This window comes from Cotesia glomerata, linkage group LG1, assembly GCF_020080835.1.
Source record: "Cotesia glomerata isolate CgM1 linkage group LG1, MPM_Cglom_v2.3, whole genome shotgun sequence".
In the NCBI taxonomy this organism is placed as follows: domain Eukaryota; kingdom Metazoa; phylum Arthropoda; class Insecta; order Hymenoptera; family Braconidae; genus Cotesia; species Cotesia glomerata.
In genome coordinates this window covers 21,871,766-21,893,811 of record NC_058158.1, presented here as the reverse complement: position 1 = coordinate 21,893,811, position 22,046 = coordinate 21,871,766, and the positions used below count along the sequence as shown (strand labels likewise).

At 39.9% G+C, this 22,046-nt stretch overlaps 1 protein-coding gene across 1 annotated transcript in view; it reads left to right on the top strand.

Annotated features, from left to right (window-relative positions):
- Positions 1–16,440: 16,440 nt before the first annotated feature.
- Positions 16,441–22,046, top strand: part of LOC123263996 — a gene marked incomplete in the record, with an annotated part of 337,741 nt that continues 332,135 nt past the window's right edge. Inside the window, 1 exon segment of the mRNA XM_044727045.1 lies at positions 16,441–16,921.

Here is a 22,046-nt window from a genome sequence, read left to right as displayed (position 1 = left end):
GAAGAACCGTCATCTTATCGACCACTTTGTATGTTAGACACAGCAGGCAAGATATTTGAGCGTATAATCCACCAAAGAATAGAAGCAGTTGTCGATCCACTCCTGGCAGATAATCAGTATGGTTTTCGGAAAGGACGATCAACCCTGGACGCAATCAATCTGGTTGTTGCAACGGCCAAGGAGGCAATCGAAGGGATCAGATGGAAGAGTGGAGCGAAGAAGTACTGCCTGGTGGCCACTTTGACATCAAAAATGCCTTCAACTCCGCTAACTGGGACTGCATTATGCAAGCCCTGGAAGAGAAAAACGTACCAGGATACCTACGTAGGATAGTGGCTAGCTACTTCACGGAAAGAATCCTGAGATACGACACGATGAATGGTCCAAAAGAGTATGATATTACCAGAGGTGTACCCCAGGGTTCCGTTCTGGGTCCACTTCTGTGGAATGTCATGTATGATGGCCTGCTGAGACTGACTCTTCCAAGAAGTGTCAAGCTTGTTGCATATGCAGATGATGTAGCTGTCGTAATGGTTGCTAAACACCTAGATAAGATAAACCACATGTTCGGTATCACCTTTGAGAAAGTTAACCGGTGGATGGACTTAATGAATCTACAACTGGCTAAACAGAAGACTGAGGCTGTGCTTATTACCAGCAGAAAAGTGATAGAGACCATAAAGCTGAAAGTCGGAGAACAAGAAATCACATCACAACCATATATCCGATATCTGGGAGTAATGCTTTGTAACGGGTGTTTTTTCCGCTCATTGGCCCCTTAATTAATTTAATAAAATAAAACAATATCTAGCAAAAATGATTCTAAATGAACAAGGGCGCCACCAGGATTTTGTATCTCGGTTTCTGGAACCGGAAACCAGAGCTGAGCTTATAATCTACAGGGAGAGAGAGTGGAGGAAGGTGATCTGAAAGAAATAAATTTTTATTTAACAATATATCGATATTTATTAACCATATAAAATAACAATTGGTGGTCACTCACGCACTCACACTACAATTAACAACTTAAGACTACAGCCTAACTAACGGCTGACCAGGACCTCTTAAAACTAACAGCCTAACTAACGGCTGAACAGGACCTCTTAAAACTAACAAAAATTCTTAATCCTACAGTACCCTCATATGGAGCGTCTATACTGCAGTTTTTAACTAAGTCGCGCTGTCCACCGGACCCTCACGCTCTATCAAAATTTTTAATCCTGACGGTACCCTCTTATGAAGCGTCTATACCGCAGTTTCTAACTAAGTCGCGCTGTCCACCGGACCCTCACGTTCTATCAAAATTCTTAATCCTGACGGTACCCTCTTATGGAGCGTCTATACCGCAGTTTCTAACTAAGTCGCGCTGTCCACCGGACCCTCACGTTCTTAGACTGTCTGAACTACTCTACTCGGCAAAACATCAACAAGTAGAAAATGTACACACTCACACACACATATCCTGCACGATCTTCACACACATAACCCGCTCACACACACACACTTTGGCTCTACTTAACTTTTATTTTTGACTTATAAAATTAAACTCCAAAAATTACAACATTAATTTTTATTAAAATTTTCAGTCATTAGCTCGCAATTAAATCGCAAACCATTTTCACAACTAATAATTTAATTCTCAAAAAATCTACACTAAAAACCGATGCTTGAATTTATTCCAAATTATCCACGAGTTTAATACTCAACATTCAATAAATTTTTAGGAACATTCGACGTAAAATTTTATTTCAATTCAACTCGTAATTTATTTCTTAAATTTTGAATAAATTCTTAAGAATATTTCTTTATAAAATTCTGACTAATTTTCTGGGACTTAATCCACGCCGTTAAATATTTTTATAAATAATTCCAATAAAATAATACTTTTAATTTTCAATAGTTCAATATATAAAATGGCCACGTGGAATTTTTCGATTTATAAATAATTAATAAAACAATTTGTCTCAATATAAAATAAATTCACGAAAAATTATCCACTGGTATCCAATCTTAATTGCGTCGAAGTTCAGTAGCCAATTTTCAATAAATTATATTAAATAAATAATACTTTCTGGTAACAAATAATATTAAATAATAATAATTCAATTGTTCTTACTAATAAATTATCACGTGAAATAATTGCCAGGAATTTGCGCGCTCAAAATAGACGCCGATGTTCGTTAGTGCGTAGCAAATATGACCTCGGGTATGCGACCGACGCTTGACCGGTCGTGAGCCGCCGATTGGAATAATTCTCGATATTCAGAACATTAAATTAATGTTTTAATAATGAAAGAAATTTATTCAAACGAATCTTAAGATGTTAATAATTATGAACTGGCCAAATTAATAAATTAATTACTCACGACTTCCAAACCCAAGAGGTCTAGAACATTCCTCGGGTATAAAATCCCCAAGAAGAATGCTCACAATGCTAACGAATAAGAATTAATTACAATTAATTAATTATTTAATTATTATTAGGCAAAATATTATAAACAATTGAATTATCAAAAATTTGATTTAATAATGAGAAGTAGTAAAATTGATGAGCCGGGTATACGACCCCCTTGGCTCATCAAAAATGTGAAAGTCTCAATACCTGGTTAAATTTGTGCTGAGGAAACTCTTTGTTCAAAACTGGTTTCCTTCTTGGACTTTTTGACTGCTGATGTTGTTGAACTGAGCACTGCACTACTTCTAACTCACCGCAGCTACTCAACTGACCAAGAAACCCAAAATTTCCCCCACTTAATGCTAATGGGTCCCGAAGACCGAGACGCGCCAGTGCTGCGTCAAATAATTATCACGCGTGTGCGGTTTTACCGTCACAGGATAGATAGCCCTGTTACAGCTTGATGCCCGACTCAACTTTAAGCAGCAAGTCGAACACGTGAGTGCAAAAGCATGAGCAGTGGTAGCTAGCTTAGCACGGCTGATGCCAAACGTCGGAGGCCCAAAGCAGAGCAGAAGAATACTGCTATCATCTGTAGTCACATCAATGCTCACTTACGGAATATCTATCTGGGCGGACGCACTAGAGAAGCAAGAATCATGGAGAAAGGCTGGACCAGTCTACCGTCTGAGTGTCTTAAGAGTAGCAAGCGCCTTCCGCACAATATCTATGGAAGCAATGTGTGTCATTTCTGGAACTTTGCCTCTCAGAGTCTCAGCTGAGGAAAGACGGATCCTTTACCAACGAAAGAAGTCAACCACACTAAGCGCTGAGGAGCTTAGAACAGAAGAATGGCAGAAGAGCATAAGTCGATGGCAACTACAGTGGGATGCCACAGTGAAGAGTAGGTGGACGCATCGTCTCATATCAAGGATCAACGTTTGGCTAAACCAGAGTCACGGTGAGGTCAACTATTATCTTACGCAGATGTTATCAGGACACGGCTGTTTCCGGGCGTATCTCCACCGCTTTAAGCATGATAATTCCCCAGAGTGCCCGTCCTGCTCAGAAGTCAATGAAGATGCAGAGCACGTCTTCTTTGAGTGCCCACGTTTTTATCCACAGCGAGATGAGCTGGAGAATATTCTGAAGAGGAAAATCCAACCAGAGACAATAGTAGAAGCAATGCTGTCATCAGAGGCTGCCTGGAACGCCACAAACACGTTTGTCACGGGAGTCCTCTCAGACCTGCGGTCCATAGAAAGAAGAAGAGCGAATGACGCCAATTAGAAGGAGGAAAGAATAACACCTTAGCCACGAGAAGAAAGAGCAGTAGCTAGATCCTCCCCTCACGAACTAATGCCTGACGGCGGTTTCCATGAGGGATTAGGGGAAAGAGGAAAAGGGGTTTAGGGTTTAGTGGGTAGGGGCGCTAGCGTCGAGTTTTAGTATGACACTGCGTCGAGTCGCCACATATCCAGGCCAAACAGCTATGCCTAGAATCCGTAAAAAGGATTCCCCCCCCCCCTTAAAAAAAAAAAAAAAAATGTGTCAAAACTTTTTAGGAAATAAAAAAAGCGACAACTACTGGACGTTAGTAGAAGAATTAACGACAATTTACAAAAATTTCGGTTGCTTAATGAACCTCAACTAAACTTCATGGATGCTCACATTGACCTCTTTTCTGAAAATCTTGGTGACTACAGAGAAGAACAGGGAAAACGATTCTATCAAGACAATGAGTGAAATGGAGACTAGGTATCGAGGAAATTGGAAAATTAATACGATGGCAGATATTTGTTGGACACTTAAAGGTGATACACCAAGAGATAATAACGAACGGAAGAAAAATTCACTGCGTAGATTGTTTGAGAACAAAAGAGTTCGATACCAACGAAGAACAGTTTGAAATTCGAGAAAATCGTTCTCTTTATTCTAGTTATACGTCATTTATTATAGATATTACAATGTTTTATATTTTCAGATTTTTAACTTGTATTTTATGAGTGAAAAAATACAAGAAAAGTATTTAATGATGTTTTATAAATTTTTTTTTTAATATTTGTAACTGCAATTTTCCCGATTTTTTTGGTTTTTTGAGATTTTTTTTAATTTTAAAACTTTAACGGGGCAAGAAAACTTCAGATTCGAATTCAGCGGAACAAAATATATGGAAATAATACTCAATTTGAGTTCAAAAAAATTTTTATTTCGAAAACTTCAAATTTTCGTGATTTATTGCAATTTTTTTGAGTTTTTCGTTTTTTTAACTTTCCGCTAAGAAAATCGAAGATTTTCAAAAATTGGAAAGTTATTGTTTTCAACCCATTTTGCAAAATTCGAGTTTTCATCAGATCTCGACGTGTTAAGGACATAGGAAGCTTCCCTGGCTACCCCTGCGATGTTGTCACTGTGTGTGTGTGTGTGTGTGTGTGTGTGTGTGTGTGTGTGTGTGTGTGTGTGTGTGTGTGTGACTCGCTTATAACTTTTGAACGACTAAACCGATCGGAACCTACCAAACGGCGTTCTAAAGAGGGCTCAAAAACATCATTAGTGCAATTTTAACCCCTGACAAGCACACTGGGTAAAAAGTACCCACCCCAAAATTTTATTTCGTTATAATTCTTTGTGTACATTTAAACTTCAATAGTATTTTTATCTATTTTAATTGGCACTAATTAATTTAATATTATATCTATTTTACAGAGAATTTTTTGAGCTTTGTAATAAAAAAAAAAAAAATTTTCTAACTTTATTAGGGACCAAGATATTTGAAAATGAAATGTTCTCATTATCTATCGGTCCGAATCGGTTCAAATTCACAGGAAATCTAAGTTTGAGGGAATTCTTTAGAACGCCGTTTGGTAGGTTCCGATCGGTTTAGCCAATCAAAAGTTATAAGCAATTCACACACATACACACACACACACACACACTCGGGGCAGAAGAGATACTGCTACCGGGCGCGTCTCCCCGAGCGGATGGGAGAACGCTCGCTGTCCTTGGATGACACTTAATCTCTTAGTTGATGAGGTACAGCGGGTAGGAGCCAAGCAAAATAACCAAACAAAATAAGCTCCCGTGGACAAAACTCCCCTTTAATGGGTTGGTCACACTAACTGACCTAGCAAGACGATTGGTTCCTGCTGTAACTTACTGGGAGTCTCCGGAACCTGTATCGTAGTTTCCGACGATGCAGGCCACGGCTGATGTGAGCTTGCTCTGACGAGGTGAAAGTTGCAGCAGTGGATCAGGAGCCAGCCACCGGGCCTTGATCAGGAAGTACGCAGTGAGTGTTAGAGATCGGAATCTTCACCGCTCCGAGCGAGTCTAGTCCGTCCGTGTATTCCGGGCCTGGCTAAGTGTCGGCTAGGCCTCAGGGAACTGGGGTAGGAGTACTATCTCCGAGGGTACACCCGTTCCTAGTTATGGCAACCCGCTTCACTCCGTACAATGCGCTGGTAAATCAAAAAAGTATGAGTAACTTACAGGAAACAAACAAGAATAGAAACGGGCTTCATGCTCAACAAGCAGCGATTGAAGCAAGCGCTGACATGAAGAGAACGCAAGCGTTGGAGCGCCTTGAGAAGCTGACCATTGAGCTGCAAGAGTTTGTCCAAACTAAGGTCAATATCCACAAGGAGATAAAGACCAAGACAACTCCCTGGTGTAGTCCCTGGTGGAGAACTGGTGTAGTCAATGCTCTTGGAAGATTCAAGAAACTGGACGAGGAATGGCAGTCATCACGACGCCACATTGAAACTGAAACTGAGACGGAAGAAGCAATGGACAGAAGAATATATGGTGAGGCTTTCGCCTACCTCCGAAGAGGCCGTTTCCTGGGCTCAAAAGAGCTATACACGCACGTATATTTGTCCTACTCCCACCATAACGAGAACACAGCCCAGTTCGCGGGCAAGGAAAAACCGCCGTTCTCTTGTGTTTATACACATTCATTGAACAGCTGCAAGAGTTGCGTATAATTGTAAATGTGTGCAACTCTCATCGACTCCTCTGGCAACTCATTCCCCGTAGGCACATCGAGATGTACCCACAGGATATGAGCAGTATCCAGCGGGGGACCACGGGGAGGCGGAGTCGATTGAAGACCATGTTGTTTGTGTGATGCGTTGTGTGTAACGTTTGATTTTACGTGTAAGTGTTTGCGTGTGTAGGGTGCCCGGGCACTTGTGTTATTTGTGGTCATTTTCCCTAGCTTATTCTACGTCAGTCATCCAAAGCTTTATACTGTCCTCACAATTGTGTGGAGCATATCGCTTGTGCCTAGGCGCTCCGACTCTACCTAGGTGGATGTCTGTTGAGTCTCGTCCCTAGTCGCGTTTTCATTAGCTAGCTGGGTTTGGAGTTTGCAACACATTACTACTTTACTGAAACCTTTTAAAAGCTTGAAGTTACTTTGGGATGTGGCAATCGCACGCGCAACGCTCGCCCACTCCGCGTTCCCACCCCATATGTCCTTGAGCACCTCACGTTGAGGCTCGTACTCATGGCATTCAAGCATTAAGTGCTCCACGTTGTCGACCCTTTCTCCTAACCCATTCTCCCTACACTCGTCGCAGAATCTACTATCCGTATGTTCGTACTTGTATTGGTATTCTCTAAAGCAACCGTGGCCGGTTAGGATTTGGGTCAGCCAGAAGTTAGGGCTGATCCATTTGTTTGTTAGACGCTCTGCTACGTCTGGAAAGAAGACTTTAGTTTCGCGGCCGTTCTCTGATGTATCCCATTGTTCTTGCCACCGACGTATGGTTTCAGTTCTAAGGGTGACAAGGCGATCCTCCGCATCTGGCTGCACGGTGACGTTTCCAAGGGTAGCCTGTTTGCCGATACGGAGGCTGTATCGCGCGCACCGTTCGTCTATTACGAGCTGAATGGGCACTGCCCCCGCGACTACGCAAATCCCCTCAAGCGAAACTGTCCTGTAGGCAGTAGTTGTTGTTATTAGCGCTTGACGCTGAAGTGCTCGAAGATGTCTCCAGTCCTCCCTATCGCAACGGTCACTCCAAGCTGCCGCCGCATATGTGACGACAGGCATAAAGAAACCCTTGTATATGGTGGACATAGCTGGGTATCGCAATCCCCATTCTGCCCGCGCAATACGCCGCATGCGCCCGAATACCCTACTTAGTTTTGCGCGCCTTGTTTTAATGTGATTTTTCACTTTGAGGCCCTCGTCGAAGTGTACCCCTAAGTATCTAACGCTCGATTTGAATTTGACTTTGGAGTCTCCTATCATTATTTTTGGCGGTTTGTTATCGTATTTGGGCTTTCTCTGTCGTCCTTTTGCTTCATAGGGGTACGGGCTCTTTTTGTCCTTACGTGGACCGCGATGTACAAATTCGTTCTTGAGGAAGATGGCTTCAGTCTTCGACTTCGACAGCTCGAGCTTTGCGGAACAGCACCATTCCAGTATATTATCTACTACTATTTGACTATTATGCTCTATTTCTTTTCTCGAAGAGCCTTCTACTAAGACGAGCAAATCGTCAGCAAACGCAACAAATTTATTCCCGTGTTCTGTCAGTTCGAGTCTCTTAAGGAGATCGTCGAACATGATGTTCCAAAATAATGGTCCTAGCACTGATCCTTGCGGGCACCCTCGCGTTGGCGTTTTCGACTCGCTACCAAAACCCCATGACAGCGCGACCGATCTGTCCTCAAAGTAATTCCGAATTACCGCGTAAATGTTGCTAGGGCAGCCTCTGGCCTTGAGGCCCTCGAGTACTAACGGCCACCACACGTTGTCAAAAGCGCCAGAGATATCGAAGAGAAGTCCGACCACCAGTCTCTTCTCTGAAGAGTCTACCAATCGGCGCATCTCCACAATTGCATCTTCCGTCGACTTTTTGGCTGTGAAGCCAAACTGTCGGCTCGAAATGTTCCCCTCCGCTAAGACTGTGGTGGTAAGTCGCTCTTTTATGAGCTTCTCGAACACCTTACCTAAACCCGAAAGGAGGCAAATTGGCCGGTAAGATTTAGGGTCATTTGCGTTTTTGTCGGTGCTTTTAACTAACATTATGATTGTCCCCTTCTTCCACTCTTTTGGGAATGCTCCTAGCGCCAAGCAAGCATTATATAGCTCTAAAAACTGTTCGCGAAGGATAACCCCTGCGCGTTTAACTACCTCGTTTTCTATCAAGTCCGGCCCCGGGGCCTTCTTGTTTTTCAGTGTTTTTAAGACCTTGTCCAATTCGCGCGGGGTGAACGGTTCGGCGTCCGCGGTGTCAGGTAGTAAAATTGTGTTGGCTCTAATCTTTTCCTGATCGGGGGTTTCGTTGTCCTGGTCATCGTCTACAATATGCGTCTCGAGAAAACACCTGGCTGTTTCCTTAAAGTTTTCCGTGGATGCTCCGTTACGATTTAGCGTGCGCATTGCACTTTTGACTCTAACTTTTTCTGCGCAGGTTCTGTAAATAGGACCCCACTTTTCTTGATTACCTTTCTTCGTAACGAAGTCCCGCCAGCTGCTTTCCCTCGTCCGCTTTATGTCTGTCGAGTATTTTTTCCGTAGTGTTCTGTATTTGACGCTTAGGGTATTTTTAACTAAATCGTCCCTTTCCCTTTGATATACCCGTCTGGCTTTGTTCACCAGCTTCTTCGCGCGTGTTAATTTCCTGGTCCACCATGGGTATGATTTTACATGGGTTTTCCTACGCGGAATCGCGGCTTCGCAAGCTTCTAAGATTGATTTGCCGAGTGCAGAAGCATACCTTTCCACGTCCTCAACCGATTCCACTCCAAGGCCATCAAGGTTTGTGCACGCACACGAGAAAAGGATTTCGTCAAACTTTTCCCAATTGGCCAACGTTAAGTTGAACCTCTTGGGGTCTGCCTGTGCGCCATCCTTCTCCCCCGACTTAGCTCCTAGAGTGATCTCGATCGGGTAGTGGTCAGTATTCTGCACCCAACTTCTCTTTATGGACCAGCTAAGAATGCTACTCGCGAGTTTAGGCGTGACGAGTGTCACATCGATATACGAACTCCCGTTAGTTGATTCAAACGTCGGACCCTCACTCGCGTTGTTGATTATCTCTAACTCGTGTGCGTCAATAAATTGCTCTAACTTTTCGCCACGCGCGTCGTCAGTCTCGGATCCCCATCTCTCGGATTTCGCGTTCGCGTCCATTGATATTAATACCCGTTTCCCTCTCAGTGCTCGGACCACTTTCTCTAAGTGCTTTAAATGCATGTCTATTTCGTCTTTGTACTGGAAGTATGCCGAGACTACGAAGAACGATGTGTCAGGTCCCATGATCTGAGCGCATACGCAGTGGGTTGTACTAAGTTGTGATAAAACCAGCAACTGGTATTTAGGATTTGTTAAGCAAATGGCCGCATATGGCCTAGACCTGGTTTCGGCAGCAACTTGTATGCCGCAACCGAACCCAGGTATTTTGAAACTATTATTACTATGTGCTGCGTATGGCTCTTGTAGAAGGAGAACATCAATACATTTTTCCTCCCACAACTGACTCGCCTCCAGAGTCCCAGCTTTGTCGTTCCGCAAATTCGCCTGCAAAACTCGAAGACCTTCAACCCCCATTCCCCGGGTCGCGTGCGGAGACTTTCGATTCGACCTAACGCCCGGCGCGAGCCCATCTAAGTTTGCCGAGTTCGCGGACCCTCTGAGGGTGTTTTTAGTCGTCCCTAGGCATCTTCGCCGGTCGATGCTTCGCGAGTAAGATTCGGAAACCCCCCTTCTACTTGGATTTACCTCTTCTAGGTTCAATCGCGTGAGTTTAACCAAACAGGGTCGCGTAGCTAGAGGCATTAGCTGTTCTATACGTAATGGTTCCGCGAGCTTACACGAACGCGATCGCGATGCCGAATTCGCGGGCCGGCGATGGACGGGAGCGTCAGATAGCAGCTCGTTCGGAGAAACGCGGTTGGCTACTCTGGCGCTCCGTCGAACGGTCGAAAGAGTTTGGTGACCACCGAACGTGGGAGCGTCACCTATCCGAGGCTTTGCCGTATTTTCCTGACCGGTTTATTTAAGTTGTAGGAGCTGGTAACACCTACAACCGAAAGCGCAGTGGCAATTCTTGGTTTGGGGTAACGCATCGAGGGATGCCTTTCAATGTTACCTTACTTATGGCGGGACCCACGGAAAGGGAATTGCTTGCTTAACTATGTTCTCTTAAGTTCGCCCTCACTCCCTTAAGAGAGTCATAGTTACTCCCGCCAGAAGCAATGGACACTGGAGCCGACGGTGACGGTGAATCTGCTGCTGAGGACAAGGGTGAAACTGACACAAGGTCTGGAAAGAGAAAGGACCGAGATTCGCCAGAGCCAACCGACAAAGTCACAAAGAAGAAGGACTTGAAAAAAAGCCCTCCCCAACGACTGGCAGGGCAGGGCGACGAACCCAAGAAGACGACTGACTGGGAAAAAGTACAGTCTAAGAAGAAGAAGAGAAGGCTAGCTAGAGAGCAACTCTCAAAACAGCCGGCGAAGGAGCCCAGGCCAGAGCCTAAGCGGAAAAAACCACGCAAATGGATCAGACCCGACGCACTGATCATCCGCCCGGCCGAGAAAACAAAGTATGCCGAGGTTCTGCGTCGTTGAAGCAGGACGCCCCAGATGAGCAGGTTCGTTCAACTGTGGATAAGATCAACAAGACCAGACGTGGGGACTTGTTGATTACGATTTCGAGGAAGAGCACTGACAAAGGCCAAGGTCTGCAAAAGACGATCGCGGACATCTTTAAGGAGGAGGCCAAAGTAATCTGCAAAGGACCGCAGGAGACCATCGAGATCCGAGACATTGATGATGACACGACGAAGAAGCACATTCAGACTACCCTGAAAACGGAAACCGGAGAAACTTGCGAAATACCACTAGAGGCTATCAAGATCCGTAAGGCCTACAGACGTACGCAAACGGCTACAGTGACACTACCAGCAGCTGGAGCACAACAGCTACTGGAAGGAAGCGGCAAAATAAGGATTGGCTGGGTCAATTGCCGAATAAGAACAACTAGAAGACCAGTCCGATGCTTTAAATGCTGGCACTTCGGACATGTTGGGTCCCAATGTAAAAGCCAAGTAGACCGGTCTAAACTCTGCATCAGATGTGGACAAGAAGGGCACCGTATCTCTGACTGTAAAAATCCTGCCAAGTGTGCAATATGTGCTGAGCAGCAAGGAGCAAAGGACGTGGCTCACCATGCTGGCACCTACAGGTGCCCGGTATTTCAGGAGGCGCTCCAGAAGTTGACGAACAAACAACCATGAGGATACTACAGCTCAATCTCAACCATTGTGAGGCAGCGCATGACCTGCTCATGCAATCCGTGCGAGAATTAGAGCTTGACTTGGTACTAATAGCAGAGCCATATAAACACCTGAGTACCCAACCCTGGGAATCTGATAGCACATCCAAAGCTGTCATCTGGTCATGTGGCAAGCTCCCTTTCCAAAATGCAGTCGACAACAGCAATGCCGGCTTTGTAGCAGTATCAGTAGAGGGCATCCGCTTCTATAGCTGCTACGCACCACCTAGCCTCTCCATTGTTGACTTCACTGATTTCTTGGATCGACTAACTGAAGATGCGAAGCAATAACATCCAGTAGCGATAGCCGGGGTCTTCAACTCCTGGGCAGTTGACTGGGGCAGCAAACATACCAACGCACGAGGGAAAGCACTACTAGAGGCCTTTACTACACTAGATGTAGTTTCGCTCAACAGTGGTGATACGCCGACCTACACCAAAGGTGACGCAAGCTCAATTGTAGACCTCACTTTTGTCAGTAATAGCCTTGCTAGAGGTGACTACAACTGGAAAGTGTTGGACATCTACACTTCCAGTGACCATCATGCGATATTCTGGGAAATATCAAACGACCAGAACCTCAAGAGACCAATCAAGCAGTCTAACATCGTTGGTTGGAAGGTGAAATCTTTTGACCCAGAAGCATTGCTAATAGCCCTCGATGGTGATCCGATCAACACTGGATGTGCAGAAGAACAGACTACCACATCAGCGTCCTCCGTAAAGAGTGTCATAGAAAGAGAAGAATCTCCCAGCGCGGCTATCAACGGCTCAACTCAGTGGAACTGATCGCAGAGTAGAAAAAGGCGCGTCGTGAACTGAATAAAGCCATCAAAGAGAGCAAAAGAAGATGCTGGAAAGAGCTTATATACGAGGTGGATAAAGACGTGTGGGGTAGGCCTTATAAGGTGGTTATGACCCACCTGAAAAAACAACAAATGCCATCACCTACGTATCCTCAACTTCTTCAGAAAATCGTCACTGCACTGTTCCCACAGCAACGCAACTTCGATTACCAGTTGGCGCCAGGCGAACTGGACGACATTCCACCTGTCACTGAAGAAGAACTACTGGAGGCCTGTAACCGTGTAGGGAATAATAAAGCGCCGGGATTGGACGGAATCCCTAATATAGCCTTGAAAACCATCATAAAGGCAACTCCAACATTATTCCTCGACGCTTATAATGCATGCCTCAAGGAGGGGACTTTTCCTCGTAAGTGGAAACAGCAACGATTGGTACTGTTACCTAAAAGGAAGAAACCACCAGAAGAACCGTCATCTTACCGACCACTTTGCATGCTAGATACGGCGGGTAAGATATTTGAGCGCATAATTCACTAGAAAATTAAAGCAGTAGTCGACCCACTCCTGGCAGACAATCAGTATGGATTCCGGAAAGGACGATCAACCCTGGACGCAATCAAACAGGTTGTTGATAAGGCTAAGGAAGCAATCGCAGGAACCAGATGGAAAGGTGGAACGAAGAAGTATTGCCTGGTGGCGACACTAGACATCAGAAACGCCTTTAACTCCGCCAATTGGAAATGCATCATGCAGGCCCTCCAAGAGAAGAATGTACCAGAATACCTGCTTAAGATCGTAGCAAGCTACTTTGAAAACAGGGTCCTGAAGTATGACACGAAGAACGGTCCGAGGGAGTATGATATTACTGGAGGGGTACCACAAGGTTCAGTTCTAGGCCCGCTTCTGTGGAACATTATGTATGACGGTCTATTAAGACTAACTCTGCCAAGAAACGTCAAACTCGTAGCATATGCAGATGACGTAGCCGTAGTGATCGTTGCCAAACACCTTGACGAGATAAATCATATGTTCGATCTCACTTTTGAGCACGTTAACCGGTGAATGGACGCAGTGAACCTGCAACTGGCGCAACACAAGACTGAGGCAGTACTTATTACCAGCAGAAAAGTGGTAGAGACCATTAAGCTGAAAGTCGGCGAACAAGAAATCACATCACAACCTTATATCCGATATTTGGGAGTGATGCTTGATGCCCGACTCAACTTCAAGCAGCAAGTGGTACATGTCAGTGCCAAAGCGTCAGTAGTGAGGGCTAGTCTCGCACGACTGATGCCGAACGTCGGAGGCCCAAAACAGAGCAGGAGGCTATTATTGTCATCAGTAGTCATATCGGTGCTTACTTACGGAATATCCATTTGGGCCGACGCATTAAAGACGCAAGAATCATGGAGAAAGGCTGGACCAGTATATCGACTGAGTGCCCTACGAGTAGCTAGTGCCTTCCGCACTATATCAGAAGAAGCAGTGTGCGTCATTGCTGGAACCCTACCTCTTAGAGTTCTAGCAGAGGAAAGACGGGCCCTTTACCAACGAAAAAGGTCAACTGCACTGATCCCTGAAGAACTTAGAATTGAAGAACGGCAGAAGAGCATAGGCCGATGGCAACTACAATGGGATGTTGCAGAGAAGGGTAGGTGGACGCACCGTCTCATACCTCGGATCGACATTTGGCTTAACCGGAATCACGGTGAGGTCAATTACTATCTTACGCAGATGTTGTCGGGACATGGGTGTTTTCGAGAGTATCTACACCGCTTTAAGCACGATGACTCTTCGGAGTGCCCGTCCTGCCCAGGAGCTGCTGAAGACGCGGAGCACGTCTTCTTTGTATGTCCTCGTTTCGATCCACAGCGTGAAGAACTGGAGAGGATCCTGAACCAGAGAATGCAACCAGATTCACTAGTGGAAGCAATGTTGTCATCAGAAGCTGCCTGGAACGCTACCAACACGTTTGCAACAGAAGTCCTTAAAGACTTGCGTTCCACCGAAAGAAAAAGAGCAAATAGCAGAAGATAGAAGGAAGGTAGTTAACACCTTAGCCACCAGAAGGAAGAGCAGTAGCTAGATCCTCCCTTCACGAAGTAATGCCTGACGGCGGTTTCCATGAAGGATTAGAGGAAAGAAGGAAAAGGGGTTTAGGGTTTAGTGGGTAGGGGCGTTAGTGTCGAGTTTTAGTATGACGCTGCGTCGAGTCGCCACATATCCCGGCTAAACAGCTATGCCTAGAATCCGTAAAAAGGATTCCCCCCCCTGAAAAAAAAAAAAAAAAAAAAAAAAACACACACACACACACACACACCATACATACATACACCCATACATACAGAAGCCATCGCGGGAGTAGTCAGGGAAGCTTTCTAGGACCTTAAAACGTCGAAATCTGATGAAAACTCGATTTTCGAAAAACGGGCCAAAAACAATAACTTCCCGATTTTTGAAAATTTTCAATTTTCTTAGCAGGAAGTTAAAAAAATTACAATTAAAAATTCCTTTTTATTACTTTCTATCGAATGGCATGGGTCAGGCTTGAATAGTAACTGTGGCCCAGTCCTGGTAACCATTAGGCATGGGCCAGACTTGAAAATCGGTATTGACTGAATACTAAAATTCAGTCTTGGCACAATACTTATTTTCAGTCTTGGCGCAATACTTATTTTCAGTCTTGGCACAGTACTGATATTCAGTCTTGGCAGGAAGTTATCATTTGTATGCTTAGACGGACTTGGGCCAAGCTTGGATTTCAAGCTTGTCTTAGAGTCAATGAGCATTGCGCCATGCCTTGGCCACGTTCGGGCCGATTGTCATTTCCTCTAAGGGTAGAAATATATTCAATAAAATTATTTAACATGGAGTTCGTTACATAGAGATGTTTTCATATGTTTCTTCTCGTGTACGAAAGAAATCTTTGTCGTTGACTGTACATAAATGTAAAAAATTTGTATAAATTAGGTACATTCCTGCCGCATTTAAAGCAGTTTCCCAAGCATAAAAAGTTTAAAGGGTCTTGAGTCGATTAAAAAAATAACTAAGAAGTTAACTTAAAAAATGTTTTTTTTTTTTTTTTTTTTTTTTTTTAGAAACTTAAATGATTATAACTTTTCAGGCATTTTGGATTCAGATAGAATGGAAAGTTCTATAGATGGCCGGTACGATGAACCCTTTTTCGCATTTTTTTCTTGCAAAAATTTGGCTCACAAAATCGATTCAATTCAAATTTTAATCAAGACATTAAATTTGAAGAAACATTGTTTTGCTGATGTACAATTATTATAGAACATGATACTTTTTTATTAGAGCATACAATATTAATTATTTTAGTATTTTGATGCATTATTTTGCTTCATAATCCATCATGAAATAAAAAAAATAATTTCATCATTAACTTATATTTAACTTTAAATTATACGGCTCTTTTGGTTCTTACATATTTAAATACTACAATTAATCGTCATAGATTATAAAAAACTAATACAAGATCGAAATGTGTATGAGTATTTTTCTTTTTTTATTAGTATTTTTTCCTAAAATTAAGTACTTTAAAATTAAGAAAAGCTTTTTTTTTATTATAAAATTTCAGTGGAAAAATTATGACAGTATTTGGGAATCTTACGAATAATTCTTAAAAAATAAAATTCAGATAACCTTTTTCGAGCACTTGTAAAACTCGGAACAAAACGCTGTAAAAAACCCTCATCCATTTATACTTCAAGATTCTACTAAGCTTTAATAATAATATCAAAACCAATAAGATAACGAGAATCGTTGCATTGACCTTCATTATTATTATTGTTATTATTAACAACTTAGCAGATATTTTTTTTTGCTTATTATTGACGATATGTTGAACCAAAATACTACTAAAGCGCTTCTAGCGGAAATTTTAAGAACCAGTTATATTTATCATGAACCAGGGGTTGAAGTATTGATCAATAAAGGCAGTAAAAGAAAAAAGACACGGAATTTAAGAACTTGTGAGAATAGTTCTGTTAGTTCAGTCACAGCTGTTGATAAATTAATTTCTTTTAGCAGTATTAATCAATAAAATTATTTTATATTATAACATCAAAAATATATTATTTGACTTTGGTGAATGATTATTAGAAATTCAATGCTAAAGTCATAACTCAAGAAATCACCTTAATATAATAATTGAACCTTGTTTCTCGGTAATATTTTTAAGATATTTCTGTATTAGTGAATTGAGCGTTTCAACTCTATATATGTTTTGCAAGAAGAAACATATTACGTAAGAAAAACTGAATCTTGAAATTTCATTTTAAAGTGATTTTTTGGAATGAATTTTTGATATAATCACATACGGATTCGAACAGCAATATTTGAATAAACTACTCACTTGTGTCTTTTTCTCAATGCAAACTCTACGGAAAAAAAGTAGCCCATGCAAATGTAAGTGATCAATATTTATTATTTAATAAGTTTTTGGAAACCAAAAATAGTCAATGTTGAAGAACAATATGGATTAATTCTCATTATTGTTTACCAAAAGATTATGTGATTTTTAAATTTAATTTTTTAATAATGTAAAGGATGACGTAAAATTGAATTATAATAAAAAAAACATGATCATATAAAATTTGTTGTATTTTCATATGATTATTTATGAATTAATGTTAATAATCTAAAATAAAGAGACGATCTTGGTGTGATTTATGAATATAAAAAAAATTAGACTTTTGATCTTGTGAAAAATAATTCAATGGCTAATAATTATATAACATTCACAGCTAATAATTATATTTTGAGTTTTATAATAGTTATGTGTTGATCCTAGAATTATGTCAAATAATAATGTATGAAAATGTTTGAATCACCGGTTGGAGAAGCGCGCAACTTTGGCTATTAAAATTTTTTTAAATAAGTTGCGACTCACATAAAAGATGAGCTTTAAAAATATTTCAAAAAATTCAAAATGACTCCTTTTGTTGATTTTTGAGGAGAATCAAATTACGCTGTGCATTAATTTATGAATTTGTTGATTCATTTGTATAATTCGTTAATTATACAATGGGTTTATAAATCTTTCTATTTCTTACAGGTTAATTACATACTTAAATGAATTGCAGTATCAATTCAACTGATTTTCTATTCTTTACAATACTTTTTAATTGATTAAAAAATTTCATTAGATATTTAAAATTACTTGAAATGAAAAGAAAAAATTAAAAAAATGGTAGACTCTGAAACTTCTCGCTGCAACTTCTCGCTAATTTCATACCTAGGTACTTAAAATTGCACTAATGATGTTTTTGAGCTCTCCGAGCTCAAAAATACAATTTATGTGTTACAGTCGGCAACATGTATTTCTCCTGTACACAGTAACAAACGTGCATAAAACATCTCTATGTAAATAACTCCATGTCAGATATTTCTATGGAATATATTTCTACACTGTAAGAAATTTTTTGGACTCGGTGTGGTGTAAATGATTCGGTGTAAAAATTTTTAACATGGACGGTGTGAAAATCGCACTAAGTGTAATGTTAAATTTGAATGGTGTGAATCCTAAATTTTACACCATCAAGCGTGTAAATGTATTTTTTGAAAATTTCTCATTAATTAATATAATTTGATTGTTTAGTTTCAGGCTTGTACGATATTAGATATGAATATAAACATGTAGATATAAATATTTAAAAGTATATTTTTTTTTTGATATTATGCTATTTTACGGAGTAAAAAAAAAGTTTTATGGTTAAATTTAGTATTGTTGAAAAAGTTTTGACCTGGAGTTGTGTCTTTTCATGGTCTCATATGATTCTCACCAATAGTCAATTTATGATGATAAGTATTTAGGCTGCATTCGAAAATTCTCTATCTCTAGATACATAATCAAGAAATGACCTTGTATCTTGTTAACTATTGACATTTTTAAAGATATAAGCTCATCCCGATGTTACACTCATCAAGACCTTTCATTTAAGTACCCACATCATTTTTTTATATATTTATATATATTATACATATGTATATGGGTGATTCTCTGTAAGGACGTCTTAAATCTGTACAAAATTATCTGACCAAATTATTTTTGATTTGATTAGAAAAGAAAATTAACAAGGGCTACGAAACTAACAGCTTAATAATAATAAATAAACAGCCAAATTCATTTTTGTTTTTTCGATATTTGTGTATCTTTTGCCATATAACATCACAGGGGACTGTTTGCCAGGGGACTGTTTTTTTTTATCAAATTGAGAAAAATCAAGCAAACTATTTCAATGCATTCAACTTTTCAAGTTCTCAATGAATGATTACATTAATTAGAATAATATTAAGACTTATGGATCCAATTTTATAAGTAAATTATAAATAAAAATAGTTGCCAGAGGACTGAGTTTTGAAGTGGTCCACCCGGGAAAAAATGATCAGGACTGATCAGACCTGTTCATATCTGATCAGGCCTGAAATCCGACCTGTTCATGTATGATCAGGCCTGAAATTAGGCCTGATCAGACCTGTCCATGCATGTTCATGTCTGAACCGTTAAATACGCTCAGACCTGATCAGACCTGTCCATGCCTGTTCATGTCTGGTGTTAAATACGCTCAGACCTGATCAAACCTGATCAAGCCTGTTCATGCCTGCTCATGACTGTTCATGCCTGTTCATGTATGAAGCATTAAATACGCTCAGACCTGATCAAGCCTGTCCATGCCTGTTCATGTCTGAACCGTTAAATATGCTCAGACCTGATCAGATCTGATCAAGCCTGTTCATGTCTGAAGCATTATATATGCTCAGACCTGTCCATGCCTGTTCATGTCTGCTCATGTCTGGTGTTGAATACGCTCAGACCTGATCAGACCTGATCAAGCCTGTTCATGCCTGCTCTTGTCTGTTAATGTCTGAAGCATTAAATACGCTCAGACTTGATCAGATCTGATCAAGCCTGTTCATGTCTGAAGCATTATATATGCTCAGACCTGTCCATGCCTGTTCATGTCTGAAGCGTTAAATACGCTCAGACCTGATCAGAGCTGTCCATGTCTGATCATGTCTGATCTAGCCTAAAATAGATAAGGATTAAAACTCCATATATCAGCTGACAAGAACTGTTCATGAATGATTTGCCCTCTTAAATGATATTTTAAGTCTGGAAGAAAAATTTTATTGAACTATAGACTGCAGTTCAGTTTTTAAAATTAATTTGTTCCGTATGACGTATCAGTTTCTATCCCCTTATAAATTTTAAATGTACAACTTTGATCAAAAATTTCGACTTATATAAGTATGAACTTTTTAATTTTCCATGCCAAAACGATGATTTTTAACGATGAATTTTGACGCAATGACATAAAATTTTTTACTGTGTTCCATTGAATACGCGAAAAATAACATTATTTAGTAAAAGTTTGAGTTTGATAGCGTGAAAATACCAAAATATATCAGTTGATATCGATAGGCGATAATAAGTCCTTTCAAGGTGTCTGTTATTATCTTAAGCTACGCCTTGATCCATTGCAGTAGTGTCAAAGGCTGCTAAATTGTAGAACACACAAATAATTCTTTATTTCCAATACGTTTTAATTAAAAAAAACTTCAATTTTAAAAGAAAACAATAAAATTATAATTACGGAATAAACCTTGAAAAAATTTTTTTTTTACTTTACATAGAACCATATGTTAATGGAGCGGAAAAAATACATAGCCGTCCCAAATAAATCACTCTAATATACACAGTAAAAAATTTTGCGTCATTGAGTCAAAAATCTTAGTGTTAAAAATTTTTGTGTTAAATATTTAACACTTTTATGTGTAAATTTAACATTTATTCTGTTAAATCAACACAAAAAAGTGTTAAATATTTAACATAAAAATTTTTTAACGCAATGACGCGAAATTTTTTACTGTGTATAATTAATTATTAATTATTAATAAATTAAGTATAGAACTCCGTTAACTATAAGGATAAGTCATGTATAAAATTTAAATTACTTAAAGTAGTTTGAAAGGTACGCTAGAGTTAAGATAAGTCATTGGGTCAACAGGTAAAGTATAAGTCTAAAGAGCGCAGCGTACATGGTTCAAATCCCCGTTGGCACCAATCTTTTTTTTTTTTTTTTATGGACCTGATCGAGTCAGACATGAACAGATCTGATCAGACATGAATATGCCTGCCCAGGTCTGATCAGACCCGGTCATTTTTCATATCTGATCAGACCTGAAGACTCATGCCTGTTCATATCTGATCAGATCTGATCATTTTTTCCCGGGCAGACATATTTGCAGCACAAACGGTGCTTTGACACTAAATAAAATGGCGATAAAGCGCTAACAGCCCTAATGTTATTAACTTAAGGTTAGTTAGATCCTTATAAACTTTACAAAAGGTAAAATAACACGCTGGATTTTTTTTTTGGCTTTGAACTTCTGGCAGGAGACTGTTCCTAAAATGCCTGGAACAAACTTTGGTTTAATGAATTTAATGAAACAAATCAATTTTCGGTACTTTTTATTGAAGAAGATTGTTAGTTAACTAATTGAGTTTATGAACATTATGGACCAAATTATATATTATGGACGAATAACTTAAAATTTAATCTTAAAGTTTTAATTTTGGGATTGGGACAGCCCAAGGGACAGTTATTTTGGTGGTTTACGAATTTATAGCAAAAAAAACCAAAATTTATTTCATTTTAGTTTTCAATGCTCCAAATAGAAATGTTTTTTTACGTTCGTAACAAATTTTTTTTAGTAACAAAATAACAATTTTTCCAATAAAAAAATGCCTGGGACGTCGAAAAACATCCTTACAGAGAATCACCTATATATGAAAAATATATCAAAGTGCATGTGGGTACTCAAATGAAAGTTTTTGATGAGTGTAACATCGGGATGAGCTTATTATCTTTAAAATATATATTATATACAAATATATGAAAAATATATAAAAAATGCATGAGGGTATTCAAATGAAAGCCCCTGAAGCGTGTAACATCGGTATGAGCTTATATCTTTAAAAATGTCAATAATTAAGAAATGACCTTGTATCTTGTCAACTACTGACATTTTTAAAGATATAAGCTCATCCCGATGTTACACTCATCATGACCCTTCATTTAAGTACCCACATCATTTTTTCATATATTTATATATACTATATATATGTATACTAGACTGCGTCAGAATAAAAAAAACTTTTTTTTTTTTTGAGTAAATACATCTAAAAAGTTTCTTTGTTAGACCAAAAAAAACCTCCTAAAAGATGAGCTTGATATCTTGAAAATTGAGCTGGCACATGGGGGGTCACCTTTCCTATTTAAAATACATTGAAAAAAAACTTTTTTCTGTATTTTCATTGTAAATCGTCAAAAATTTTTTTTTTTGCAAATTTCCCTTTCCGTTACCTTGTAGGAAATTAAATTCTCTACAAAAAAGGTCCCTTTCATTTTTTCGCCAAAACGCACAGAAAAAAAGTTACAGGGCTTTAAAAAACGAAAATTATAAAAAGTCAAAAATAACTTTTTTTTTTGTTTTTTGACAACAAATTATTTTATTTCGTAAAATTCTT